A 20575-nucleotide genomic window follows, 5' to 3' on the forward strand; every position below is an offset into this window, starting at 1 on the left:
AGAGTTCTGGGACCATCCCCTGAACCTGCTTGGTTGGGTATTCTGTGTTGTTGCTGGCGGAGCTCCTTTACTGCACTTCCACCCGATCTGCCATCTTGTTTGTTTTTTCCCTGTCTGTACTTTTTCAAACACAGATTTCTTTGTACTTCTGGCAGTTCATAACACTTTTAATATTCTTCTGTAACAGCTTAACTTAAATGCATCAATTCTTTTATAGTCTTTCTTATTCCTTGTCCAACTTTTACATCCGTATGAGGTTACTGAAAATACTATTGTTTAAATCAAGTTCACCTTTGCCTTCAAACTGACACCTTTGCTCTTGAAGTCTTTAAAGACGTTTTGTGCAGCACATTTGCTTAATGTAAGACGTTGTTTGATTTTCTTGATTGTTGCTTTTATGAGTGTTGATTATGAATTCAAGCAAAAGAAATCTTTGACATCTTCCGTCTTTTCTGCATTTATCATGAAGTTATTTATTGGTCTACTTGTGAAGATGATTGTTTTCTTTACACTTGAGGTGCAACCCATACTGATGACTATGGTCTTCGATCTTCATCAGTAAGTATTTTAAGTCCTCTTCACTTCCAGCAAGCAAGCTTGTATCATCTGCAGATCATAATAGATTGTTAATGAGTCTTCTTTCAGTCTAGATGCCTCATTCTTCTTCATATAATCCATCTCTGATTACTTGCTCAGTATACAGACTGAATAACTATAGTGAAAAAATGCAACCCTAGCACACACTTTTCATGATTTAAAACCATGCAGCATCCCCTTGTTCTGCTTTAAATACTGCCTCTTGGTTTATGCAAAAGATGGCTCATGAACACAATCAAGTGTTCTGGAATACCCATTCTTTGTAATGTTATCCATAACTTGTCATGATCCATACAGTTGAAAACCTTTGCGTAGTCAATACAGTACAAGTTAACATTTTTCTGATATTCTCTGCTTTCAGCCAAGATCCATCTGATGCCAGCAATGATATCCTGAGTTTCACATTCTCTTCTGAATCTGGCTTCAACCTGTGGCAGTTCACTGTTGATGTACTGTTACAGCCAGTTTTGAATTATATTGAGAAAAAATTTACTTGCATGTTATATTAATGATACTGTTCAATGATTTCCACATTCTGTTGGGTCACCTCTTTTTGGAATAGGCACAAATACGAATCTCTTCCAATCAGTTGTCCAGATAGCTGTATTCCAAATTTCTTGGCATAGATGAGTGAGTGCCTCCAGAGCTGGATCAGTTTGTTGAAAGATTTTAATTTGCCTTCAGTGCACTTTGACTGGGATTAGGAAGAACAAAACCATGGGAGTGAAATGTTCAGCATTGATTAAATGTAGGGGAGTGGCTGGAGTTGGTGGGGTCACCTCAGTTGCAGGTGATACTATACATTAGCAATATATAGTATTCATGGAATTAATTCTTTATCATATTACCCTGCTACCTAATTTTGCTGCAGTGTAATTTTCCCCTGTTGGTTGTTCTTAAGTGCTGCAGAGTCAGTTCTAACTCATAGTGACCCTGTACAGGGTGTCCGAGGAGTGGCTGGTATGTTTGAACTTTTGGTTAGCAGTCCAGTACTTACTTTATAGAGCCATAGTTGATGTTGTTGTTGTTAAAGTGCCATTGAATTGGTTCCGACCCATGGCGACCCTGTGTAGGGTTTCTGAGGATCAGCTGGTGGGTTTGAATTGCCGATCTTGTGGTTCAAACTGACCTTGCAGTGCATTATGCTACAGTGCCACACCAGTACTCCACAGAGCCACAGTAGGTAGGACTGCCCTTAAAGTAGGTATGAAATGTTAGTTTAAGGTTGCTTTGATAAATATTTCTTTCTTTATATTATGGTTGTCATTTATATCTCTTATTATTTGCTTCTTTCTTTTAAAGGCGGTAGTTGTGGTTTATAATTGAACTTTTCTGTTTGTTGTGGTTGTGTGTTTATAAAAAAACATATCATTCTGTGGTGGCCTCAGGATAGCTCTGAGAATATCCTAATAATATTGTCATTTCATAGCCTTGTGCAATAGGCTCCTTTTGTATGATAGTTAAGACTATGCTTTTTAGAGTGATTTTTTGTTAATGGTGGGTCTGTAAATAACAGAAAAAGAACTGTTTTAGTTGATACTCCTATTTCAGGGTGTTTTCTGTTTCATCTCCTGAGCAGTCTTGTTTTTAAATTAGTTCCCTCCCTTGCAGCCTTCTTACCCTCTCCCTTTTCCTAAGCTCATTCTTCTCACATTCACAAAACACATCATATTTATGTGCATCCTCACACCTCTGCTGTACTAGACTGTAATCTTAGAGTAGGATCAGCATCTAGCAGTGTCTCATCTATAGTTGAGTGCTAGTAAATTGTTGTTTAAGGATTGAGTAAATGAACTAGTACATGCCTTCAAATATGCTCTGGTTGTTTTCCTATTTTGGCAAAAGATTTTGCTGTAAAACTTGTCTGTGTCCTGGCCTGTATCTCTTTGGTGTCAAGGCAGACTTCAAGAACGTCTGATTCAAATCTGTTACTTCAGTTTCTGAGTCATTCTCTCCCTTCTCTTCATCATTCTTTCAAACTGCTCTTGTTATAAAACCTACATTATTTTTATTTTGATCTAATTTTAGACTTGGAGAAAATTTGCAAAAAATCCTTGTGGCTCCAAGCTTCTCTCATTGAACAGTGATCAAAGAAAGGAGCCCTGGTGGTGCAGTGGGTGAGGGCTTGCCTACTAACCAGACGGTTGGTGGTTTGAATCTACCAACTGCTCCATGGGAGAAAGATGTGAAAGTCTGCTTCTGTAAAGGTTTACAGTGAAAACTTTCTGGACAGTTCTGTTCTGCCCTGTAGAATCTACAAGTCAGAATAGAGTTGATGGCAACAGGTTTACAACACTCAAAATCAAAAACTGTTCATTTAATACTGGCAATTAAATTTTAGACATTATTCAAATATTACCAGCTTTTCCACTAATGACTTTTTTCTGTTTCAGGATCCTATCCAGGATCACACTTTACCTTTAATTCCAGTTATTTCTTAGTCTTCCCTAATCTGTAGTAGTTCCTTACTCATTCCTTGATTTTATGTTCTTGACATAAAAGATGACTATATATATGGACTTCACCAGCTGGAATACCCAGAAATCAAACTGACTGCATCTGTGGACAGAGACGATGAAAAAGCTCCCTATCATCAGCCAAAATAAGGCCAGGGGCAGACTGTGGAACAGACTATCAATTGCTTATATGCAAATTCAAACTGAAGCTGAAGAAAATGAAAACAAGTCCACGAGAGCCAAAATATGACCTTGAATATATCCCACCTGAATTTAGAGATCACCCGAAGAACAGATTTGATGCATTAGATACTAAAGACCAAAGACCAGAAGAGTTGTGGGATGACATCAGGAGCATCATACAGGAAGAAAGCAAAAAGTCATTAAGAAGACAAGAAAGACCAGGAGAGGAAAGAAGGAAGAAAAAAAAAAAAGAGTGAGCTAATACAGTCTGATGAACTTGACCTATACCTATGGAGTAGCGACTCAAAAGAGGAAACAAATCCTCACAGCAAGAAACATTTACACACACACACACACACCCCACACACAGAGTGGACAGAGAAGGGCAGTTTGGACATTGGATACTCAGATGGGGAGGGGGGGACTACAAAGGCAAGAAGTGGCTGGCTTACAAGCTTTCAAGGGGGAACCTAGTGCTAGGGAGCATGGCGGAAGGCAGAATCGCCAGTAGGTACTATTCAATCTGTCTGGGCAGAGCTGATGAAAGGAGATACAGATGGGTAACTTGTGATACTGTAGTGAATAATGCTTATCAGGACGGACTATGAGGGTTGAAAATGCAAAGGTAGAAGTTTTGTAACAAGGAAGGGAGTGATTCAATCTCCAGGATAGGAGCGGAGACCTCTGGGACCATCAACGGAGAAGAGCCGAGAGCAGGACCCTACCCAGAGAAACAGAGATGCCTGAGATGGAGGCAGAGATGATGACACAGAGTGATGAAGCGACTGGGGACTTTGGACCCAGAGATGGAAAGGGACTGTGGGCCGAAAACTGGGGGGAGGAGGGAGAAGTGTAGGGAGCGGATTTCTGGGATATACCCTTTGGGTGGTTGATGATGCATGGAGGGGATTGGAACCATGGCAATGAGATGATATACGATGGAATGAATGTAAAACTAAAGTTCCCCCATGTAAACTATCATGTAATTCACAATAAAACCTTTTTTTAAAAAAAAAGAAAAGAAAGAAGGAAAAGATCAAAATGGATGTCAGAAGAGACATTGAAATTGCTCTCCAGTGTAGAGATGCTAAAGCAAATGAAAGAAATGTGGAGGTATAAGAGTGGAACAGAAAATTTCAAAGATCAGCTCAAGAAGACAAAGTCAAATGTTACAATGAAATATGCAAAGACCTGGAGTTAGGAAACCAAAAAGGAAGAACTTGCTTAGCATTTATTAAGCTGAGGGTACTGAAGATAAAATTCAAGCCTCAACTTTTGTTATTGAAGGATTCTTGGGGCAAACTGTTGAATGATGCAGAAAGTATCAAGAGAAGATGGAAGGAATACACAGAGTCACTGTACCAAAAGGAAATAGTCGATGTTCAGCCATTTCAAGAGGTAGCATATGCTCAAGAACCAATGATACTGAAAGAAGAAGTTCAAGGTGCATTGAAGGAATTGGCAAAGAACAAGGCACCAGGAATTGATGGAATACAAACTGAAATCTTTCAAGAAAGTGAGGCAGCGCTGGAGGCACTCACTCATTTATGCCAGGAAATTTGGAAGACAGCTACCTGACCAACTGATTAAAAGAGATCCATATTTGTGCCCATTCCAAAGAAAGGTGACCCAATGGAATGCGGAAATCATTGGACGTTATCATTGGTATCCCATGCGAGTAAAGTTTTACTAAAGGTAATACAGAAATGGCTGCAACCGTACATTGACAGAGAACTTCCAGAGGTTCAAGCCGGATTCAGAAGAGGATGTGGAATGAGGGATATCATTGCTGGTGTCCGATGGATCTTGGCTGAAAGCAGAGAATACCAGAAAGTGTTTACCTGTGCTTTATTGACTACGCAAAGACTTTCGATTGTGTGGATCATGACAAGCTATGGACAACATTGCGAAGTATGAGTATTCTGGAACACTTAATTGTGCTCCTGAGGAATCTGTACCTGGACCAAGAGGCAGTTGTTCGAACATAACACTGAGTGTTTTAAAATTAAAAAAAGGTTTGCGACAAGGTTGTATTCTTTCACATACTTACTCAACCTGTATGCTGAGCAAATAATACGAAAAGCTGGGTTATATGAAGAAAAAATGTGGCATCAGGATTGGAGGAAGACACATTAACAATCTGCAATATGCAGATGATACAACCTTGCTTGCTAAAAGTGTAGAGGACTTAACATACTGGTAAAGATCAAAGATCACCGCATTTGGTATGGATTGCATCTCATTGTAAAGAAAACAAAAATCCGCACCACTGGAACAGTAAACACGATTCTTATCAATGGAGAAAAGATGAAGTTGTCAAAGACTTCATATTGCTCAGATCAACCATCAACACTCATGGAAGCAGCAGTCAAGAAATCAAATGATGTATTGCATTAGGCACATCTCCTGCTTAAGGTCTTTTTGAAGTGTTGAAGAGCAAAGATTGAGGACTAAGGTGTGCCTGACCCAAGCCATGATACTTTCAATAGCCTCATATGCACGTGAAAGTTCGACAGTGAATAAGGAAGATCGTAGAAAAATTGATGCATTTGAGTTATGATGTTGGAACAGAATACTGAAAGTATTGTGGACTGCCAAAAGAACAAACCCATCTTGTTGGAAGAAGTGCAGCCAGAGTTCTCCTTGGAGATCAGGATGGCCAGACTTGGTCTGTCATACTTCGGATACATTGTCAGAGGGACCAGTCTCTGGAGAAGGATATCATGTTTGGTAAGGTCAGAGACCCACAGTGAGATGGATTGGCAAAGTGGCAGCATCCATGGGCTCAAGCATTGCAACGATTGTGAGGTTTGGCCTGGGACCTGGCAGTGTTTCATTCTGTTGTGCATAATAGGGTTACTATGAATTGGTACCGACTTGACACCTAACAACAACAACAAACTGTTGACGGGCACTTAGGTTTTTCTACCTTTTTGTTATTGTGATTAGTGCTATGAACATAGTTGTATAAACAAGGGGATTTCAGAAAGTTCATGGAGAAATGGAATGAAAAGATAATGGAATTTTTCCATGAACTTTTTGAAGCCCCATCATGTATCTATATACATAGGTGTGAAATTGCTGAGTCATTTGGTAGTTGTATTTAGAATTTTTTGAGGAATCACCATACCATTTCTCACAACAGTTGTATACTTTTACATTCCTGTCATCAGTGGATATTTGTTAAGTTGTTCAGGGCCTTTACGTCCGTTCTGATTCACAGTGACCCTGTATAGGGTTTCCGAGGTGCAGCTGGTGGGTTTAAACTGCTGACCCTCTGGTTCACGGTCCAGTGCTGATCCTACAACATCACACCATCAGTAGATAAGTTCCTAGCACCCCATATCCTTGTCAGCAATTGTTATTTTCTGTTTTTGTTGTTGTTGTTGATTATTGTTGACATTCTAATGGTTATGAAGTGCTATCTCATTGTAGTTTTGATTTGTATTTGGTGCTGTGGTATAAATGTTGGGCTGCTAATTATAAGGTCAGCAGTTCAAAACTATGAGCTGCTCCTTAGGAGAAAGATGAAGCATTTGACTCCTGTAAGACTTCAGTCTCAGAAACCTATTTTGGGATGCTCTAGGTCAGAATTGACTTAATGGCAGTGGGTGAGTAATGGCTATTTGGGTAACCTCTTTGGTGAAGTGTCTGTTCATATCCTTTGCCCATTTTTTTGATTGGGTCACATGTCTTTTTGCTCCCACCATTAAAAAGGATTAAATGAGTTGTGGATAGAGTTAACGATCTTGGTATAGTGCTATAGGATAAGCACTGGACCCCAAAATCAGTTTGAACAGCAAGGTTGGTGGTTCAGACTCACTGGCCACTCCTCAGAAACCATATACAGGGTCACTATGAGTCAGAACTGACTCCATGGCACTTAACAACAAGTAGTATATTATTGTTGTTGTTAAGTGCCATTGTATAGTGCCTAGCATGTAATAAGTCCCCAGTAAATAAATCCTAGCTGTTAATTATTACAAACAATGCCCATGCTATAGTCCCCTTTATCTCCTCTCAAAGAAGTGTTGTTCTGGAGTGCTACAGGGATGCCTTGGTATTCCCAAAGTGTTTGATCCCTTGGCGATTAAGGTTTAGAATGCTGTGTAGTGACTTAAGAACATTTTTGTCATCCATACATTCCACAGCATCTAACTCTTCTCAACAAGTTAAAACATAACCCTTTTTCACCACAGTTAGCAGTGACTAGTGTCCAGAATGATGTCATCAACACAGCAGTTCTTTCTCCAGGCCTCTCTAGTATTACTGGAACATCTCAGTTTTCTTCTCTTCCAGTGCCAGGAATTGCATTTACAGATTACTGCTTTCTTTTCCTTTTCTTCCTCTAAGCTTCTTAAGGAGTCTTGGTGTGGCATTGTAGGATAGATACTGGACTGCTAGCTGCAAGATTCAGATCCACCAGCTGCTTCTTGGAAACATTATACAGAGTCGCTGTGAGTTGGAACTAATGCGATGACACTTAACAACAAGCTTCCTAAGACCCTAAGAAAATGGTTGGTATTGGTGGAGTTAGAAAAAGCTATTGTTGTTGTCAAATGCCGTCGAGTCAATTCCGACCCATAGCGACCCTGTATAGGGTTTCCAAGGAGCAGCTGGTGAGCTTGAACCACCGACCTTGCAGTTCAAATGGCTTTGCAGTCTGGTACATTAACCCACAGTGCCATACCAGGAGTCCAGGAAAAGGTATAGTAGGTATTAACTACCACATTTACTCTCCTGAAAGGCAGCCATTTGTCTGTTTAGGATTACAGCTGAGTAGTTCAACATCATTTTCTTTTCCATAGATTACAGATGTGACTGACTCTAAAGTGTGTTGTCCTAAAAGTTAGGACCTCAGCCTACTGTGGGTTGGTTGGTAAAGAGAAGAAACTAGATTCTTTTCATCCTGAGTTTAGTGAAAGATCTAGAGAAAATGACTGCAGTACCTTTTCATCTCTTAATTTGTCTGAGACTTAATGATTGCTTATAGACAGGGAACCTATTTTGGTTCCGTAGACTTCGCTTCAACTATCCAGCAATCTCCAACGTCACTGCCTGAACTGAGAAGGAATTGAGACCAAGCACAGAGTTTCCTAATACTTCTCTCTAACTGTGTCTTACTATATCCCAAAGGCATATATGATTACTGAATGTTTCTTGGTGTTTTAAATGTTTTTTTCTCTGTTAATACATAAAAGTTGTCAGTTGGATTACAGTTTAAATTTTTGATGCTTCATGTGGCAGTGTGGGCTAATGCATCAGAGTGCAAAGTTGTTTGAGCTGCAAGGTCGGTGGTTCAAGCTCACCAACTGTTCCTTGGAAACCCTATACAGGGTCTCTATGGGTTGGGATCCACTCGATAGCACTTAACAACAACATCCATCCCCACCCTCATTAAGAGCAACCAAGTTTAAATTTTCTTTTGGGGTCTTTAATAGGCTTAAACATTGATCCTTTGCTGTTGGAATGCTATTGTCTTTGCATCTTTGTATAAAACAAAAACAATTGTACTTACATTTGTAGCACATTTCTTGCACCAATGTCTCTGTACGGTAATGCTGCCATTTTAACAGATAATAGCTTCTTAGCTTGATGATGAAGGAAACTTCTGAGCATTTCAAGGCTACATATTTATTTCTAAAGAGGCTGAAATGTGTAGTGGGGGCTCTGGCCAAGAGTAATTTTTAATTCTGTTGGACAGGGGAAGAAAGGGATGCCAAGAGATCAACAGAATGCTAAAACTCAGCAATAAAGGAGGAGAAGAAAAAGACATTACCATTGATTAATTGGAAGTTGTAACTGGGAAAAAAATCCATAATGAGGTTCCTTTTTAAAAAGGTGATACTGGTTGTATTGAATTGTACTAACTCCTCATTTATCTGGTGTCTTTGGAAAATGCGATGTTCCTTATAAACAGGTTTTCCAGATCATTGATGCTTATATTTGAGTGAAGGAGACCGTGTGGTGTTGTGGATCAGGTGTTGGGGTTCATTGTCATCCTAGGGACTGAAGTGCATTTGAGCAATTACTCTTGCTAGTAATCAAGGTCAGCAGTTCAAACTCATCAGCTGCTCTGCAGGAGAAAACTGAGGCAAAACATATGCAGTATTGGAAACTCTGTCTAGAGTTGCTTTGAGTCAAAATTGACTTGATGGCAGTGAGTTTAGTTTTGGTTTATAGGTGAGTTTAAGAAGGAACCTAGAACTAATCTATAACAACCCAGTCTTTTTACAGACCAGAAAACCAAGGCCCAGAGAGGGAAAGTAGCGGCCTTAGAGTGCTGTTTTTTCATGAACATCTCTCTTGTTGAAAGGCACCTTTTCAGATCTTTCCGTCTTTGTCAGGAAAGCTTTCTAAGACATCTGTACATTCTTGCCTTTCTAAATAGGCCACACTGCATCTCGGAAGGCTTTAACTTGCATGAAAACAGTTTTGAGTTCTTGTACCTACTTTTTATAGGTTTGCTCTGTTCTTGCTGTCAGCTCTCACATCTCTTATTATTTGTTTGGTAGAATTAGATCTAATTCATGTAAGAGAATCTAAAGGCTTTTCTTGTAAGTCAGGTTACTTTCTTTTATGTTGTTGTTTAATCTCTGGTTTTCTTGAGAAGTCAAGGTTGTTGGGTGACTGAGGCATTAGAGTTTTGGGTCATCTTTGGATGAACTGTAAAACGTTAGGACTCTTCTAGGTACTGAAGTTGGATACAAGTCATACTGGAATAACTAGTGTTTATTTTCCACCTAGCATTTCCACTAGAATCTCTTTGCCCACCACTGTCTTCCTGGGGACAAAGTCCACTTGAGCAATTTCTATTGCTGGTAATTGTGGAAGGAACCCTCATGGCACAGTGGGTTAAACATTAGTCTACTAATCACAAGGTTGCTCCTCAGGAGAAAGATGAGTCTGTCTGTTCCTGTAAAGGTTTAGTCTCAGAAACCATAGAGTAGCTTTGCTCTGTCCTATAGGATGCTAGGAGTTGAAATCAACTCAATGGCAGTGGGTTGGGTTGGGTTTGACTAGTGATCATGGATCTTTCAAGAGAACCTAGCATTCACAAATAGGGGCTTAACTTGATTTTTTATGGAGTGCCCCTTTTATCTTTGTGGGCTAAGATGCTGGACTGCAAGGTCAGCGGTTCAAGCTCACAAACCGCTCCTCTGTAACCCTATACAGGGTCACTATGAGTTGGCACTTAACAGCAACAGTAATCTTTGTGAAGGGCAGTGCTTTAGCTGTCTGACTGCCTTAACTTTTACCTTTAAGCTAGTCTTATGCCCAAATTCATATACCTACAAGCCCATGACATCTGACCACAGTCTAGATTGTAGCAGGCACCTTAGAACCATGTCTGCTTGAACCTTTCAGGTCTCTACTCAGTTATTGCCTCATGCCTGGCTCTTGGCTCTATCTCTCATTTTCTACCACTCCTTCCTCTCCTTTCCTCCTTCCCATTACACACACATACACACACCAATTTTGATTTTTTTTAGACTTGGCATGTACATTTTCTCTCGTACCCAACTGCAGGCTCACCATTAAGAAGTTTTGCTGGCTGGGACTGGAATGTGTGTCTTATATGGTATTCTTGACCATGCTGATCCATCTAATCCTCTTGCAAAAGGACAGTTTGGCAAGATTCTACCCAAGAGACTTGTCTATGTTCTGAAACTTTGAAAGTCTGTGAATTTTCTCTTGGTCTTACTCCAATCTCCCTTTGCCATTGTTTCATGATCATTCACCAGAGGTTGGTGAAGAATGAGGATCTTGTTTACTATTGTTTCTAGAGCATTTCATTGTTAGGCTGTGAGCCAATCCAGATTGTTTTGCTGGGTGGAGGGTTTAGTAAATCAAATTTGGATTAGTGATTGATACAGTGGCATGATTTCAAACCTTGTCTAATTTCAGCAGGAGCAGAGAGAATTAAGATCAGCAGCATCAGCCCAGAGCTATGAGATAGAACTCAGACAAACCTCCAGTCTCCAACCTTCTTACCAGTCTGACAACAGCTATCCCTGTCACAGCACTTTCTTTTTCTCTGCTAGGTTAGTAATTCATTGCAGTGGCCACACAAAATTCCCAGACCATACTTATGATTTTGGGTTATTTTAGGGAAGTATTAGGTTACAACTCAGGACCAGGAGCAACTTGGAAATAACAGTTGTCTGATGAGGACAGCTTCTTGGCTGTGTCTGCAGGCAGGTCTCTCTCTTGGCCTTCTCTCTCTACCTGACCTCTGCCTTGCTCAGAAAAGCTCTTTAACTCCAATGGTAAGTGCTAGGAAGTACCCCACTCTGCCAGGAAGTTCTTGTCCGAAGATACTCCATTTTTTCACTCAGTGGGTTGACACACCCACTGGAGCTACCAAGCTCCATGGACTAGGAAGCTCACCTCGCCGTCTTGCTCTGGTTTCCTGGTTCTGTCCCTGGACACTGTCAAGTCACCACTTCTATCCAGTCTCCATGTTATAGCTCTCATAGGTCTTCTGAAAAGGGACCCTGGGTCCAAAAGATCTGCTCTGCTTCTAGATCTTCTTGGTGGTAGTTAGGTGCCCCTCCAACCTCTGCAATGGAAACCTACTGCTGGAGAGTCGATTCTAACTCATAGCAATGCCGAAGGGCAGAGTAGAACTGTCCAGTAGGATTTCCAAGGCTGTAAATATTTATGGAAGCAGACTGCTACATCTGTCCCCTATGGAGTGACTCATCTATGGTTCAGCAGCCAAGTGCTTTAACCACTGTACCACCATGGCCCTTCTATGCCTAGCAGGATAGCAAAACTGACCAGTCCCCCTACAAGGGTTCTGTGTACTTATTTGCATTAGCAAAACTGTCTAATCCCCTTGGTGGGCTTCAAACATCTTATTTGCATAGTCCCACCCAATCATTTTGTGGGAGTTACAAAACCTGGCTTGTGATCCATATTAAATGTGATGGTCCTTTTATTCTTTAATTTGTACTAATTGTTAGATGTCTTCCTGGGCTCTGGGAATAGAGTGATGTACAAGATCTGTGACTACAGATATAAACTCCAACTAGATGGAGTCTACATCTAGGAAGCCAAGATAAACAATAACCAAGAGACCACATATCAACATGTAACCCACACAAGGAAGCAAATACTAGATTAACAAAAGCAAGGTCATTTCAGAGAGGGCTAAGTGCTCGGGCAGAAAAATGGGATGATTTAATAGAATGGTACAATAGATCAGTGCTCTTTAGTTCTAGAAGGCCTCCTTGAGGAGGTGATGTTTGAGCTCAGAACCGAATGGCACACGATGAGCTGAGGTAACACAGTGTAGGCCAAGGAAACACCTATACAGAGCATTTTGTGCATGTGACAGTATGACTGTAGCACAGTGAACAAGGAGGACACAGTCACTTCTGGGGCACCCTAAAATTTTTAGGTATTATTAAAGGAGCTCTGGTAGCGTAGTGGTTACGAATTGGGCTGCGAACCGCAAGGTCAGCAGTTTGAAACTACCTGTTCTGCGGGAGAAAGATGAGGCTTTCTGCTCCCATAACGATTCACAACCTTGGAAACAGGGTCGCTATGAGTCGGAACCGACTTCACAGCACATAACAACAACAACAACAATTCTAAATACTGTGGGAAACCATTAGGGGTTTTAAGCTGTGGGGTGACACCATTTGGTGTATATTTTAAAAGAGCACTGTGTCCGTGTAATGGGAAATAGATTGTAAGGGAGCAATCTGGCTAGCATAGATGTTCATCTGGGATAGAATTCACCTTTGTGCTGTGGAGGGCCGCAGCTGAAGCTGTTTTGCTCTCCCTGGGATAATTGCTTTCCCGCCTAGGTTGTTTTCAGACTCTCCCGGTTCTAAACATTTAATCTGTGTCCTGGCTTAATCAAGAAGCAGTGTTCTTCTAGTGCCAGGCTTGGCACAGGAAATGCAGGCAGAGTGCCTTTTGTTGAGCACCCTGGCCTGGAACGAATGAAGAAAGCAGCCCCTCGTGGACCCTGAGGACAATGCAGCTGACCCCCAGCACCTGGTAACTTGTAGGAAGCTTTGGAATCCATAAACTTTATGTGCTTCTACAAAACAGTTGCAGATGGTCGGAACTGATGATTAAATAGCACTGCTGTTTTGCCCAGAACTGCTGTGGGCATCCTCTCTGAGTCTGGTTTTACATTACCATGGGTAATTAAAGGGGCACAGCCATTTCTGGTTATTTCCAGGCCATCTTTTTCTGTTAGCTTAGAGGGGCATATATTTTCGTTTCGGCTAGTTGTATAAGCGACTACAGTGAGCAGTAGCTATGAGTGCCCTCCCCCTTTTGTTAGAATTTAAAAACAAACTTTAGAAGAACTAGTCCTGAGTGAAAGGGAGTAAATTGCCTGCCTTTGCTGTATCTTTCAATTCTCCTGTGGGAGTTCTGCCGTCAGAGTTGGTTGCCAGGGACTTTTTCTCCTGAGTTAGCACATAGGGATCTGAACGGGCAGAGATAACACAAATTAGCCACAGTACAAGCATATCTTCCGGGGAACAGATTTCCTCCTGACCAGAGGTGCCATTGGCGGGCACCACCTGAGGATTCGATGCATCTCTTACCGCTGATGACAGGACTTTTCAGCAAATAAAAAGAATTGCTTATGCACTACCTGAGCTGGGCAGTTTTTTTTTACAAAAGGTCTGAGGCTGCTCAGCCTGCCAGGGTAAAGTTCCTGAATATTCTCTCCTTGGCAACTCACTAGGGATCTGCACACCTCTTATTCGGCATAATGAACCTAGGGAGGCAGAAGCCCTGATTGTTCTACTTCACATTTTGGCCAGTGGGCCCGTCTTCTTCCATCCCCTCAGCTCTTGCAAGCACACAGAAGCTCAATGGGAGAAGAGAGATGGTGTCTGCCTTTTGGCTGACATGACTTGTGCCAGTGGTCGCGTGGGGAGTTCATAATGAAGATTGCAAATCACTTTCCATTCTCTTGGAGCCTGTCCCATAATTAGAAGATTAAACATTTTGTTTAAATTAGTAAAATTTCCCCTCTTTCCTCTGTGCGCTTAAAACCACTATTAGAGCAGGATGGAGACTGGTTAGCTGTCTGATACGGGGTTCTATGTTCTAGTTGTGACTGTCAGCAGGAGGTAGAGGAAGTCTTATTTTAATTAAAAACGCAATTTCTAGCTGTGGTTCATTCTCCTGGTGTGTGGCAGATGCACTTCTGACCGTGTGAACATCTGATTGTGGAGTGCAACGAGTATAGCTTTCCTCTGGAGCATGACTTGGGGTCCTACAGGATCAGATCAGGAGATGGTCGTGCAGCTGGCCTGGAGATCTGTGCTGATGGCAGATTGATCCCTCTGTTTGCAGGAGAAGGAAGCCACTACTAAGGACATAAATGTTCCTTATCTGAAATGAATGAAAAGCAGTCCATATAAGTGCTTATGGAAATTTTCCTGCTTCAGTTGAAGTGGTTGTTGTTAAGTGCCATCAAGTTGGTACCGACTCATAGTGACCCTATGCACAACAAAATAAAACACTGCCCAGCCCAGGGCCAACCTAACAATCATTGCTATGCCTGAGCCCATTGATCCTGCCATTTTGCCAATGCATCTCTCTGGGGGCGGGGGGGAGGTCTTTTCTTTTTTTCTGACCCTCCACCTTACCAAATATGATATCCTTCTCCAGTGACTGGTCCCTCCTGACAGTACGTCCAAAGTATGAGAGATGAAGTCTGGCCATCCTGGGTTCCAAGGAGCACTCTGGCTGTACTTCATCCAACACAGATCCCTGTTGATGCATGGATATTACCCTATCACAGACAGCATTGTACCTCATGACAGATCTTGATCTGTTCTTTCTAACAATGAATGTGATGCCATTCTTCTTCCCTTTCTCCTCACATTGCCCAGCTGAAAGAACAAAGTAAAGGGCTAGGAACTACCAGATAGTGAAGCTCAGTAAGAGCTAGACCTTATACTGTTTGCAATCTATACACTGTGCCCTAAAGACAGCCATATGAAATCGGTATTCTTGCTTCCATTTTATAGATGAGGAGGGAAGTCCACAGAGGTTTAGTAACTGGCCCAAAGACACCCAGAAAGCAGATAGTGGAATTTTCTTTCTTTCTGATGGAGGACTAAGGAGCCCTAGTGGTGTAACGGTTAAGTGCTTGGCAGCTAACTGAGAGATTGGTGCTTAAATGCACCCAGCAGGTTTGAGGGAGAAAGGGTAGTTTACTTCCTTAAAGATTGTTATTGTTAAGTGCCGTTGAGCCAACTCATAGCAACCCTGTGTAGGGTTTCTAAGGAGCAGCTGGTGAGTTGGAACTGCCAACCTTGAGGTTCAAATCGACCTTGCAGTCCAGTGCTTTATCCCATAATGCCACACTGGATTACAGTGTAGGAAACCCTATGAGTCAGTTCTACTTTGTCACATGGAATCACTGTGCTTTGAAATCGACTTGATAGCACCCAACAGTAGAGGACTGGTGAATGAAAAAAAAAAAAGAAAGACCCCAGAGTGGAATGCAGCAAGACTTCTGCCATCGTCCCACCTTGCACTTGCCTTTAGTATATGACATATGTATGAGTAGTTCTTTATTCGAATTTTAGGATACATGACTTTACTTCGCATTGGACAAAGTTTCTTAAGGATAGTGACCAGATCAGTGTGCCATACAGATGCTCAATAAATGTCTCTTGACTGCAGTAAGGGAAGAATGAATGAATAGATACATGAATGAAACATATAATGAATACATTAGTGGGGGTGGCTGAATTTAGTGACCTATATAGGGTTTCCAAGGTTGTAAATCTTTATGGGAGCAGAAAGCCTTGCCTTATCTTTCTCCTTTGGAACCATTGGTAGTTTCTAACTAGTTAACCTTGAGGCTAGCTGCCTGACTTGTAACCACTATGCTACCAGAGCTCCTTGCAGGGCTACACTAGCTTTGTATTAAAAAACAAACAAGAAATATTACAGAACAATGAGATTAGTTTTCATTTTATTGGTAACAGCAGACCCCAGTACTCTTCTCATTGCACTACACTTTCCTATTCATGGGATAAATTGAGTCTCCATGTCATATGTGTTTGATGTTTTGGATTTTTAAACTAGAAAGTAATAGAACCGTGAACAGTTTACTTGGGTTTAAGGGACCTCAAGAAAGCACAGAAATCAGTTCATGCAGGATGGCTTTCCAGTCACACGGGGGCCATATGAAGTAGTGGAAAAGGGGTGGAGCTTTAGGCTTACACTGACTGCTAGTGTTTGACTCCTATCTCCAGGTCAGGTCTTCTTGCTCTCGGATTTTTTTTTTTTTTAAGAGTTGAAGCCTTTACTGGTCTACTTGAGTGGGATAAAGTGGGAGGAGTGGGTGGCTCCCAATGCCAGGCCGGCCGTGCTCCACAGGCTTGAAGGTGACGGAGAACTCGCCCAGGTAGTGACAAATCACCTCAGGCTTAATCTCCACCTAGTTGAAGGTCTTGCCATTGTACACGCCCACTGTGCTGCCTACCATCTTGGGCAGAATGATCATGTCCCAGAGATGCGCCTTCACCACCTCAGGCTTCTCCATGGGCGGTGCCTCCTGGGCCTTTGGAAGCTGCTTCAGTAGGGAGTGCTGCTTCCGGCGCAGTCCGTGGTTCAGCCGCCTCCGTTGCCGTGCACTGTGCAACTTCATCAGTCCAGCAGCTGGCCGAGGTCCACATCTTGCTGAAGGTCCGCTTCTTCTTTTGCTGCACTTCCGCCATCTTGTCGCTTCTTTTGAAAGGAATGCTTACCCCCGCCTTGCTCTCGGATCTTAGGCAATTTACTTAGCAAGCCACTTGGGCTACAGTTTTGTCACTTGTACAAATGGGGAATTAAATCGGTAGGGTTTGTGGTCTCTGTGTTAAGCACTTAACTACTAGCTCAGAAGGTTAATGGTTCAAATGTACCCAGAGATGCCCCAGATGATCTGTTTCGGAAAGATCACAGCCTTGGAAACCCTTTGCAGCATTCACCTCTGCACGCATGGGTCCCCATGACTTGGACTCCAGGGCAGCAAGCAACAAGGATTATGTGCAGATTAAAAAAGATAACCAAGTGTTGATCTCCTGGCACATAGTAAGCATGCTATTTCTTCAAGCTACATAATGATGGCTATTTTATGGCTGGGAGAAAATTTTTATGGTTTCTTTAAGCCTTCAGATTCTGTGACCTTAGTGTGCCTCCTAAGAATTTCTAGTGGTATTTGTGAGATTTATATGTGACTTTTTTTTACTGAGGCCCATTCTGGCTCACTCATGCATTTTTGTTTATAAGAGGTGCCTGAATTCCCTTGTGTCTGGGGTTCAGTCAGTGTCTTGTATTTTTTTGGTATGTTTGCTGGGATTCTCTAGTTCTAAGTAATTTCAGTCTGAGACAAGTGAGTAGGATTGATGTCAGACTGCTTTAACACAGGTGTTATAAATAAGATTAAGAGGTTGTTGAAAAGATATCAGTGGAGCTCTGGGGCTAGCTTTTTGAAGGCATTCTAAATTGACAGCTAATGGGTAGTTTGCCTTGATGGCTCTCTCTGACTTGGTTGTAACTGACTAGAGATTCACCCATAGAGGAAACTTGCTTATGAAAATTTACTTTCCTTTATCAATGTAATATTGTCTTTGCATCCTGCAAAAAGCAGTTATCTTTACATTGCTTTTAGATACCTTTTTAAAGGATAGTTAGTTCTTAAGTTTTGTGGGAATTTTTTGATACCTGAAACCTGCCAGAGAAAAAAAGGAAGACCCCCAGTGAGGTGGATTGGCCAAGTGGACTCAAGCGTGTCAACAGTAGTGAGGTTGACCCAGGATCGGGCAGTGTTTTGTTCTGCTGTGCGTAAGGTTGCTATGAGTCGGTACCGACTCGATGGCACCTAACAACAACAACAACAAACTTGCCAAGGAGTCCCGATGTGGTGCTGTGGGTTAATGTGCTGGACTGAAAAGTCAATTTGATCTGTAAGGTTGGTTCCAGCTCACCAGCTACTCCTGGGAAACTCTGTACCAGGGTCGCTATGTGTCAGAACTGACTCGGCGACATTTAAGAACAACAACAAAGCTGCCAAACTTCAAAGAAACATTTTAAAGGACGTTGGTGTTGGTAGTTCAAAACAATTATTTTTCTTCCATTTTTCACATGGGTTTTTCTTCTTCTTCTTTCTTCTTCCCCAACAAGGTGGAATGCATTGTATGCTTTAGTTTGTGACATGAACAATTAGTTTAAGGTCACTTTGAAATCAGCTTATGGCCCTCCTGAGAGAGCATTGTGGTGGTGGGGGTAGAGCTTGTTGGGAAATGTGTAGGCGGGCAGGAGAGAATTCATTTTGATGATATTCCACGTGGCCCAGTGGTCAGAGTTTCCCCTATTGTTTTCCAGGTGGCAAAAGTATGTCAGACACTGAGTTGTTTTATTTGAAAATAGCTCATTAATTGTCCTTGATTTTAAGTATTTTGCTAATTTTAACCCCAAAAAATAATCCCATGACTGTAGACTCAATTCCAACTCATACAATTCTATTAGGCAGAGTAGAACTGCCCCATAGGGCTTCCAAGCTTATAAATATTTTCCTCTCAGAAGCTGACTACTGTATCTTTCAACTGCAGAACTATTGGTAAGTTTGAACCGCTGACTTCTTAGTTAGCAGCCAGTCGCTTAACCACGGTGCCACTGACTCTTTCTGCTAACTTTAGTGGTTTTTAAAGCTTCTAGGGAGTAGTAAAAAACAGTTGAGTTGAGGAAAATAAAGTGCATCTTAAATAAACGTAGACCTGAAACCATCTCTTCTCATTGTCTTTGACGGTCTCATCAACAGACATGTATTGAGACTATAACACCAGATACTCCATTAAAACAGAGAGAGAGGTAAATCAGCACTCAACTGCTGGAAAGTATGTTATATAATCTGCCACATTTTCAGATTCTAAAGTATTACCCACATGTTGAAAAATATTCTTTTTAACACAATTCTCAGGGTAGAGTTTCATGTGTGTTCTCTCGTCCTTGAAATAAATGTGGCAGCTATTGTGTCACAAAGGAGCTCTGGTAGCGTAGTGGTTACGAATCGGGCTGCGAACCTTAAGGTCAGCAGTTCGAAACTACCAGCCGCTCCGCGGGAGAAAGATGAGGCTTTCTACTCCCGTAAGGATTTACACCCTCGGAAACCCTGTACAGGGTCGCTCTGGGTCGGACCCGACTCGACGGCACTTAACAACAACAACAACAATTGTGTCACAGAGTTATGTGGATACGTTTTAAGTTTCAAAATAAATAATGGTGATAGCTGTAAGGTCCTAGACTTCTAAGACGTAAACTATCACAGAACCCTTAATGAATTAATGTGCAACTTTGAATAACTCAGCTCTTGCAAATGAATAAAGTGATTTCTGGTTCTTTTTGACTCATTCAGTCCTGGGTAATTCATACCCCTCTTCTCATTTTCTCTAAAAAACTTTACTTTTCCTTTCCTATCTAGCCTCTTGCCTATATACACTGCCCTTCTTCTCCTCCCTTCCCTCTTGCCCCCAACTCCTCAACCACTCCTTCTGTTTCAAAGAGGGATGCAATTTTGTCTTAGCACAGACTTCAGGGGCAACTTACAGGAAAAAGGTAATTAGTGACCCACCTACAACAGAACAAAACACTGTGCCTGGTCCTATACCATCCTCACAGTCTTTGCTGTTTGAGCTCATTGTTGTAGCCACTGTATCAGTCCACCCCATTGAGGGTCTTCCTCTGTTTTGCTGACCCTCTTCTTAAGGAGCCCTGGTAGAGCAGTGGGTTACACATTGCGCTGCTGATTGCAAGGTCAGCAAATCAAATCCACTATCTTCTCCTTGGGTGGAAGATAAAGCTTTCTGCTCCGGTAAAGATTACAGCCATAGAAACTGTATACATGGCCCATGAGTCAAAACTAACTTGACTGTACACAGCAATGTTACTTGATTGTTACTCTTGGTTACAATGTTATGTTGTTGTTGTTAAGTGACCATGAGTCAGTTCTGACACATTAACTCTTTATAGTTAGTTAACCACCAACTGTGGTTAGCAGTCCAGCACCACATCAGGACTCCTTAGTGTTGTTGTTGTTAAGTGCCATCAAGTGGGTTCCAACTCATAGTGACCTTGTGTAGGATTTCCAAGGAGCACCTGGTGAGCTTGAACTGCCAACCTTGCAGTTCAGACTTTGCAGTCCCATGCATTAACTGCTACTAAATAACTCTGTACTCATTTACAATCACATAGAAAGTATGAATAATTCCTCACCAACACGGTATTGTGAGGGGTTTTTTGTTAGTTGTGTTTTTCATTTTTGCCTTTCTGATAGTATCTCATGGTTTTTTTTTTGTTTT

The 20575-nt window shown here is 41.7% G+C and overlaps 1 protein-coding gene and 1 pseudogene across 1 annotated transcript in view; one reads left to right on the plus strand and one right to left on the minus strand.

Moving 5' to 3' along the window:
* The window catches only part of CTNNBL1 (catenin, beta like 1), a 223862-nt gene that overhangs the window by 18141 nt on the left and 185146 nt on the right, over positions 1-20575 (plus strand). The window lies entirely within an intron of this gene.
* Positions 16548-16954, minus strand: LOC102837674 (annotated as a pseudogene).

Source organism: Chrysochloris asiatica, unplaced genomic scaffold, assembly GCF_000296735.1.
Source record: "Chrysochloris asiatica unplaced genomic scaffold, ChrAsi1.0 scaffold00296, whole genome shotgun sequence".
Lineage (NCBI taxonomy): Eukaryota > Metazoa > Chordata > Mammalia > Afrosoricida > Chrysochloridae > Chrysochloris > Chrysochloris asiatica.